The sequence below is a fragment of the Mugil cephalus genome, chromosome 4 (assembly GCF_022458985.1).
Source record: "Mugil cephalus isolate CIBA_MC_2020 chromosome 4, CIBA_Mcephalus_1.1, whole genome shotgun sequence".
NCBI lineage: Eukaryota > Metazoa > Chordata > Actinopteri > Mugiliformes > Mugilidae > Mugil > Mugil cephalus.
The window spans coordinates 3,188,190-3,197,598 of NC_061773.1; the positions used below are offsets into that span (position 1 = coordinate 3,188,190).

At 41.5% G+C, this 9,409-nt stretch overlaps 1 long non-coding RNA gene across 1 annotated transcript; it reads right to left on the reverse strand.

Moving 5' to 3' along the window:
- Positions 1 to 7,988: 7,988 nt before the first annotated feature.
- Positions 7,989 to 9,026, reverse strand: LOC125006253. The gene is made up of 3 exons (XR_007112560.1): positions 8,880 to 9,026; positions 8,328 to 8,543; positions 7,989 to 8,197 (listed from the first exon to the last, which is right to left on the reverse strand). It is a non-coding gene; the product is annotated as an uncharacterized LOC125006253 (long non-coding RNA).
- Positions 9,027 to 9,409: the final 383 nt, after the last annotated feature.

Sequence of the window (9,409 nt, forward strand, 5' to 3'; positions counted from 1 at the left end):
TCTTTCACAAAGTAACCAACTGTGCAAAAGTTTTGTCTCCAGGTTTTTCAGGACTGAGGAGGTTTCTCATCAAACTATAAGTTTGTGCTCCCACCACATTGAGCAATATGGATTTCTTCTTTACTTCATCATCAATATCATTTGTAGTAAAAAAAAAAAAAAGAAAGAAAGAAAAAAAAAGTTCACTATTTCACAAGATGTCTGTGAAGGTTCTCAGTCATCCAGGTCATGGTAATCCAAAAAAGCGTTGAATAAGGTCAGCTGGACTTGTAGAATTTCTTGAAGACGTTTCGCCACTCATGCGAGTAGCTTCTTCAGTTCTGATGAACTAGTGGGAAATTGAGGTTTAAATAGGAAAGCTTTGGTCAAGCAAGTTTCTGGTGGGTGCTACCCACAGAGTTTTTCCTATTTAAACCTCAATTTCCCACTAGTTCATCAGAACTGAAGAAGCTACTCGGATGAGTGGCGAAACGTCTTCAAGAAATTCTACAAGTCCAGCTGACCTTATTCAACGCTTTTTTGGATCACTATTTCACAATATTCCTCCCAAGATTGCATTTTTGCTTCAAATCGTGGCAGAGATCCAATCATTGCCATCTCACCCACATGTGCTGTCCTTTGTTCCCTCGTTCACATCCATCCTTGATCTACTCACAACTGCTGGAGTACAGGCCTCTTTATCCTTGTCACCAATATAACATTGTGCAGAAAGCAAAAGATGATGCAGGACAACCAGAGTTCTTTAGACTTTGTTTTACTAGGCATCAGGCCATCAGACACACACACACACACAGGACAGAGTACAAGACAGAAAGTCTTCTTCATATAGACTTCCTGGATGTCCAGAACTCCCTCTAGGTCAAGACTAAGCAAAGTCAAGATACTACAGTATACAAGAACGTATGCAAATTAGCACATAATTAAGTTGCGACTAACCTATCTCACCATACTGTATGCCGACAAAGAAACAGATTCTGATGGAAAATCATCCAAGCGATCATGACGCAGTTGACTGCTGGACACAGTTGAAAACTTGAGAACTTCTATATAATGTTTCACTACACATACACTTGTGGCCCGGGTTCGACTCCCGGTATGTGAATGAGATTTTGCAATCTGGTTACATGCTTAGCAGTTACCATATACACTTCCATCCTCACCGAACAGAATGCTGTTTTGTTTTTACTGTTCTGTAAAACACTGTTCATTGTAGAAGAAAAGATAATGCAACTCAATGTTGTCTGTTGGTCAAAAGTAATTTCCCAAGAAATTAGTCAAAAAGACTAATGGAAATTGTTGCGTTGATTTTCTTTGTTGAGCCAAAGTATTCTTTTTCAGAGGGAATCATTCTCCACTTCAGATGACATGCTGTCACTGTCAAATGAGAAAATGTGTCTTGCTGGATTTTGGGGGCCAAACTGGAAAAGCAAAAATACTAACTTGAATTTTTATCGCATACCAGCCACTGACAGTCGTAGACAACTTTCGTTGAATGGGATTAAATGAAAGGATTGGATCAAGACAATCATCAACAATCCTGTTTGCAGCACACACTTCATATCAGGTAAAATTAATGTGTAATGCTTCATCTGTATCAGCCTGAACAACGTTATGGGTTAGACTAGATCGTGACAGAAATTATGTTAATCATTGTTTTATTATGGGGGATTCTTGTTACATCATGCTAACTGCTAGCTAATTCAACATTCATTCACTGTGAGTGACAGTGTTGGGTGTCTGTGAATGTAGTACCCTCAGTCAGAGTCAACTTTTTTAAAAATATAAAATAATGCGTTTTCCTCGTCCATTCCTGTCAGAACAGTCTGTTGAGATATACTAACTGGCAATTGCTTCCAGCTTAAATACGCCACACTGTTTACAAGTGGTGAAGGGATAATGACAGTTTAAAACTTGCCCTGCAACTCTGCAGCGCAAATGGACATTTTTTTCATTGAGTAAACCCTAATCCTTAACATCTATACTTTGGCATATCCCTGTTAAAAGTGAACACGATACTACGTGTTTTTGAGGGGAAAAAAACCTTTCCCTGACTCTTTGTGCTTAAATTCAAAAATCTGTTTATTGAATGATTTTCAATATATCCAAAGTACAATGCTGAATGGACATTACAGAAACAGACCATTAGCACCAATGTGTCCAGACAGACATGAATGAATTGGGTAATATAACTTAAAAAAATTGCCACATCTACAGCCTGCACTAAAAATTAGCATAAGCTGAGAGTACATGTCACAGTACACATTGCTAAGCTGTACCTCATGGCCACCTCATGGACTCTGGAATGCATCAAGAAAGGGACTCCATGCTTTCTGAAATCTCCCACTTGATTGCTTAAGCGAGTACTAACCTTCTCCAATCTTAAGCAGGACATGATTTCTTCTAGTCATTGTGCATGAGTGGGGGAGGAGGCACCCCTCCACCTAAGCAGGATCAGTCGTCTAGCTAGTAGGGACACAAAGGATATAGTACAACGTTTTTCTGTGGACAACTTGACCTCTGTCTCCACGAGCCCAAAAAGAGCATGACTCTTTGTGCTTAATCATTCTTTGTCTCAGTTGTTTCAGGGTTTTATAGCACTAAAAACAGTCAGCATTTCCTTCATTTGAAAATACTCTCAGAGGACATAATAGTAGAAGGACATAACTCATTACATTATGTAATTGGATGAGGTGAAGTTCATTGCTATTGATATTATTAATCTTTACAAGATATGTCCCTTATTCTTCACCATGGTGCAGGAAATACTACCAGACTAACAAATTGTGGATGCTCTGAACATAGACAGTTTTAACTGCATTAGGATTGCTATTCAGTCAGGGGAGATTACACCACTCCCTGGGTAAAGGAAACCTGTATAGGCTGCTATTGTGTGATTACATTACATCAGGCTTTAAAGTTCAAGACAGGTGTAACTACAATACATATCCAGAATAATGGTTGCTGGATGTTACCACAGTTCGCTCACAGCAGCCTGTAGATTTAACTTGCTGAATGTTTGAGCATCTCGAGAATTGTATCTGGAAGCAGGCACAAAGTCGTCATAAAGATTTTACAGATCTGTAGCTTTGTCACTGGCCACCTGGGGATGCTATTTTGACAGAATTGATTTTCTGACATATTTATTTTACATTTTTTGACATTCTGTCCTCTAAGTGAACTCAGAATAACTAAAAGTAATTGTAATGTATAATAATTGTTATGTTTGTTATAAAGATTGTTAAACTCTGGGTTGTTAAACTGCAAAGTCCCAATCATGGTACATTAACATAATTCCAACCTTAAGACAATCTTCTTAGGTTAGCATGTAATGACTACATTTTTGAATAAGACTAAAGTGTATACCATGGACTTCACCTGTTCAGTGAAGACGCAACAATGTGCACTGTGGTCGCTGGATGTGTGTTGCTCTCAGCTGCAGGGGTTCACAGAGCAGTGCCAGGTTAGTCTGATTGGCACAGCTGTTGACCAGTGTCTAATCAGCTTCTGTCTGTCCAATAGAACAATGAGCCTGGATGTAAATGACTGTTGCATTTCCATTACCCAGAGAAATGCATGTATTTAAAAAAACCTCTCAAATATTGCTAAAACAATTTCACGCTCTAATGAGATGGTTTTTCATGAATATCGATATAAAAGTGTATCACAAAACTGCAATGGAAACAATGATGAAACAAGGAGTCATGTGACCCGTTCATTGTTCCAGCTTCCTGAAAGGGAAGTCTCATGTGAAGAGAATTTAAGAGAAATATGGGACATCGCGAGACGAGACTTTTGGAGTATCAGAGCTCATTCGCAAAATACTTTGCTGGAAAAATTTCAGAAATATCGATTTTATTTTGCAAAATATTGCAGTGGAAACCCAGCAATATGTTAGACTACACAACGCATCAGCAGGGCTCACACAGTGCCTGGCAGGAGCACACCACTTGTATCTTCAGTCTCTGCGTGTGCATGTGGCGGAATAAAGCTCTGGCTTGTGGTGCAAGCCCCGTCTCCTGTCCTGCCTGTGCTGAGGAGAACTCATGGGTAAAATCATTTACCAGTAGTGATGGCCAATCAAGGCTTTGTTGAAGCTTCGACACTTGATTCAAAAAATGATTAATTACTGGAAACGTCAACGATACAGCCCTCAATTAGGAAATCTAGTAGTGTCTACCAAAAAATGTAGTACAATTGTGACCTTTCATTTTTTGTTCATGCCATAGACTGTAACACCCTTTGAGGAGTTGGAGAGAGCAACCATTGAGGTCAAGGAACGAAAATCAGGACAGGTCAACCTAGCATAAATTCATGAACACTGCATGAATTGCATTTGGTAGGTCAGCTAAGGTTAACTGATTTTGACACATGGCTAAACGCAAGAGGTCCAAGTTGAAAGAATGAATTGTAATCTCTTAGGTCAACATAAGGTCGATTAAGATACACCACCATCCTCCTGCCGTATCCCTAAAGAAATCATTGGGAAGGGCTACAGCATTCAATAAAACCACTGTGGGGGAGTTCTTTGACAATCTGGCTAATGTGATGGACAGCTGATGTAAATAATTTTGGATTACATTCATAATTAGGCTACAAATATTTACCAACCAGCTACATAAATAGAACTATTAGACTTGCCCTTTTTCATGGATACATTGTTATCATTTCCATCAACAGGAAACACCCTAAAATACAGAAAGATGTTTTCAGATGTCTGTGTACACAGATTTTTACTCAAATTATATCATGGAGTTTGGCAAAGTACAGTGGTGGAAAAAAGTTTTCAGACACCCTGTGCTTTTGTGAAATATTGCATTAAGAATCACTCTTAGGTCTTCAACTGCAGTGTATTTTAGTACAGTCACAGACAAAATACTAAACAAATTCTAAAATGGCCATTAAAAAATTTAAAATTGATTGGTTCCATAAAAATACATAAAAAATTTTCTGTGCAAGTCGCAGTTTGTCCATAACTAACACCATGTTCGAACATAAGGTTGTTCATCGGTGCTCTTGGCACCATAACGGCCGAGGTCGCAGGTCGATGATCGACTTTAACAGAGCTGTCAACTGATCACCACCTGGTGGTAAATGGTAATGGTCTTGCTCTTATATAGCGCTTTTCTACCTACTCAAAGGTACTCAAAGCGCTTTTACAGTCAGAGACACATCCACCCATTCGCTCACACAAGCACACACACATTCACACACCAGCGCCAGTTGCACTGGGAGCAACTGGGGGTTCAGTATCTTGCTCAAGGAAACTTCGGCATATGGCACACTCGGGGGATCTAAACGCTAACCCTTCGGTTCATGGACAATCCGCTCTACCTACTGAGCCATAGCCGCCCGGTGGTGAGTTGGATCAGATGGCAGGGGAAGACGCCACGCAGACCAAACGAATAGTGAGGGTCTGCTGGGAACACCTGGTGGAAGAACCTGTCAAGATGGTCTTTAACTCCCACCTCCGACAAGCTTTCAACCGCACCCCGGGGATGGTGGGGAACATTGAGTCCGAATGGGCTATGTTCCGCTCCGCCATTGTGTAGGTCTGCTGATTGACTTTCCCTGTTGTGGTGGTAACCCCCGAACCAGCTGGTGGACACCAGAAGTGAAGGGAGCCATCAGGCAGAAGAAGGAGACCTACAGGGCATGGTTGGTCTTTGGGTCTCCGGAAGCAGCTGACTGGTACCGGATGGCTAAACAGTCTGGCGGTGGAGCCCCAGGAGAGGATAAGATCTGCCCTGGGTATCTCAAGGCTCTGGTTGACGCGCCTCTGCAACATTACGGGGCAGTGCCTCTGGAGTGGCAGACCGGGGTGGTGGTTCCCATCTTTATGAAACGGGTCCAGAGGGTGTGTTCCAACTATAGGGGGATCACACTCCTCAGCCTCCCCGGGAAAGTCTACGCCATGGTGTTGGAAAAGAAGGTCCACCCTATAGTTGAACCTCACATGGAGGAGGAACAATGCGGTTTTCGCCCCGGGCATGGAACCATGGACCAACTCTTTACCCTCGCTAGGGTGCTGGAGGGTCATTTTGGTTCCAGTGATCCAATGAAGGCCGTAAATTTTATTAAAAGACACATTTTTCTGTTGCCGTGCTTTGTGTCTATATAAAGGCAGCGCATTTGATGGCTTAAGGTCCTACAAGGCTGTCAAGAAGCCCCTGATCAATAAGAGACAGAAGTTAACCCGGCGTCATTGGGCCCAAGCGCACAAGAACTGAACAGTCAGGAACTGGAAGAAAATTCTGTGGTCAGATGAGTCCATTTTCCAGCTTTATCCTTCCTTCCTTCCTATCCTCCTGCTAATGTGAGGGAACAGAAGGCCAGGTCAAGCATGATCTCCAGCATGAACAGTGCTTAATGTAAAACATGGTGGAGACAGCATCATGGTTTGGGGATGCATGAGTGCTGCTGGTGTTGGTCATCTTACTGTCTGTGATGACACATTGACCTCTGTCAAATATTGTACCATTCATTCTACCCACATGCTCCCATCTGCACATGCACTGTTCCGTCGAGGTCAAACTGGATGTTTCAACAAGATAATGCCCCTTGCCACACATCCAGGGCAAGTAGAACTTGGCTGCAGGAGCACAGTATCCAGGTCTTAGAGTGGTCAGCTCAATCCCCAGACATTATCAAAATGTCTGTTTCAAAGCACAAACCAAAGAATTTAGAAGAATTAAAAGTAGTAATTCAAGAAGAATAGGACAAGATTACCCCTCAGCAGTGTGAAAGGGAACATACCAGCCAGGATTAGAGCTATACTGTGTGCTAGTTGCAGGAGTTCTAAATATTAATATGATGATCTCATCTCATCTCATCTTCTACTACCACTTATCCTCGCTCGGGTTGCGGGGGTTGCTGGAGCTTGTCCCAGCTGTCATTGGGAGAGAGGTGGGGTACACCCTGGACAGGTCGCCAGCCTATCGCAGGGCTAACACAGAGACAAGCAACCATTCGCACTCAAACCTAGGGTCAGTTTAGGGTCACCACTTAACAAGCATGTCTTTGGAGGTGGGTGAAACTGGAGTACCCAGAAAAAACCCACACAGACACAGGGACAACATGCAAACTCCACCCAGAAAGGCCTGAGCTGGACTCGAACCTTGACCTTCTCCTTGGGAGGCATCAGTGCTAACCCCTGTTCAGTTTGTGCAGTTTTGAACACATTCTCTGTTATTTGTTGACTTTGATACCGACAATGTTGAGAACTGACACACTGAAACTATCAAGAATAGTTTTGTTAATTTTCCTTGTAAACCATAAACTAAATAATTATAATTTGTATTTGTTTGTGTCTGTCTAATACAGACAGACAAAACACAAAAAAGATTTTTCCACAAATATGTGATGATAATATTTTAGATTGTGTAAAATTTTAAGGGTGTCTGTAAACGTTTTTTCCCGGTGAAAATGAGAAAGATTAGCCATTCACAACCTGTCACCCATTAAGTATTAAACTTTCTTTTCTTCGTTTCGCACACGCTGTGGATATTCTCATCCCCTGCCGCCTTCCTCTTCTTGCCCTCAAACGTCTGTCCCAACCACCACCGCATTTAGTTTAACTTTACTTTTTACTTTACTGTTTAGCTACTGTAGCTCCCTCCTCTTTTTTACAGTCTCCCAAGGTAGTAGGTTTGATTTTGGCACTCTTGAAAGTTGATAGAGAGTTGTGGGAAACCGGGAGAGCCAATTGCAGAGTGATTTTTAGGTTATAGGTGCGACTAGCAGAGAGTGACTGTTCCGTAATTATTAAGTAAACACTACAGACAGTGGTTGGTGGTGTTGGATGTTGAGACTCGCCTACCCAACTCTCCTCTACCTGTTAGCACAACGCCCTTAATTATGCGGAATTTTAAACCTTAATAAAAATTAAACAAATGAGTTAGAAAAAAAAGTCATCCCCATACAGTGGTTATAAATAGTGAAATAAACTATTGAGCGAAAAAAGCCTTTTAACATGTGGGTCTGGGCGGATTTGCTCCGGATTGCTCCTTTTGGAGCCAGTTTTTTGCACTTCCACATGGGCTTCATTGCTCAGACCTGGAGGTTACTGCTTGATTGCACTGCAGACTGTAATGTGCCTGTGCACAGCCAATGGGCTTCTGAAACATCATTTCGTAGCATTACGTCAGCGAGGACGAGGCTGAGGTGATTCTTGGTGCTGCTGCTGAAATGCAGACAGTATCTGAAATAACAGGAAAATACATATTGTCTTAAGTCATAAACTGTGTGCTGAACTTCTTCAGCAACGACAATGCAATTTAATTACATTTGGATTGTATGATAATTTTCTTCTCTGGTTTTCTGTTACATACCTTGATGCATTCTCCTGTATTTTCAGAGGTCTGTTTTGTGTGACTGTAGAGCTGGTGCCACTGCCTCTCTTTCCTCATAGAGGTGTTGAAACATATCCAGAGTGCTGTTCTACCGCAAGTCCACCTCTTTGGCAGTTGTGCTGGTTCTAAAATAAGTAGCTCGTCTTCTGGTCATGGCTCGAATTTCCCAACTTCAGCAGTGGTTCCAATGGAGTTCTTTACAACAAGATTGAGGCAGTGTGCAATACATTTACATTTCCTCGTGGTCACTTTACTTGCTGTAATGTTCGTATTACTGACTGAACCATTCACAATGCACCAAACTCAAGTCTGCCGTCAGTGATTTCAGCTGCAATATGGGTTGTATATGGGTTCTATCTATCTATCTATCTATCTATCTATCTATCTATCTATCTATCTATCTATCTATCTATCTATCTATCTATCTATCTATCTATCTATCTGTCTATCTGTCTATCTGTCTATCTATCTATCTATCTAGTGTTGTAACTATGTAACTAATTTATCCATCTATTTTTCTCTGTAACTTACTATGCATTGTTAGATCCCACAGGTACAGGTAAATCAGCTTCTCCAGTGTTACGGCTTCACGTCAGCAGAGTATTACCCTAACTGAATTCATTGATAGCACTACTCAAGCTGTAACTCGCCTGGCTTCTGACCACCTTTAATCCTGACGTCTGCCCCGCTTCCTCTCGTCCCCGGAACTGCCTGTCAGGGAGGCTTCTGCAGCTGGGTCTGAAGTAATGCTGGCTTCCCCCAGTGGACCTGTGCACTTGATACGTGTTAAGTTAAAATAAAAAGGCTAGGTTGAAAGCTCTAGGAATATTAAATTATTTAAAGTGGACTCAATCGACTAGTGTGATCAATAAGAGCTTGGCGTTAGAGCTACTCTTAAAGTTGCCTAGTTTTACTGCCGTGAGAGAGTTTGTACCAAAAACAGGGAAAATAATTGTCAACAAAATTCTTCTGACATTTTAGAGTCAAATTTTATTTGTAGGTTCAGCTTTAGCAATGCAATAGCTCAAAAATCAATTGAATACCCAAAATCAAATAACTGT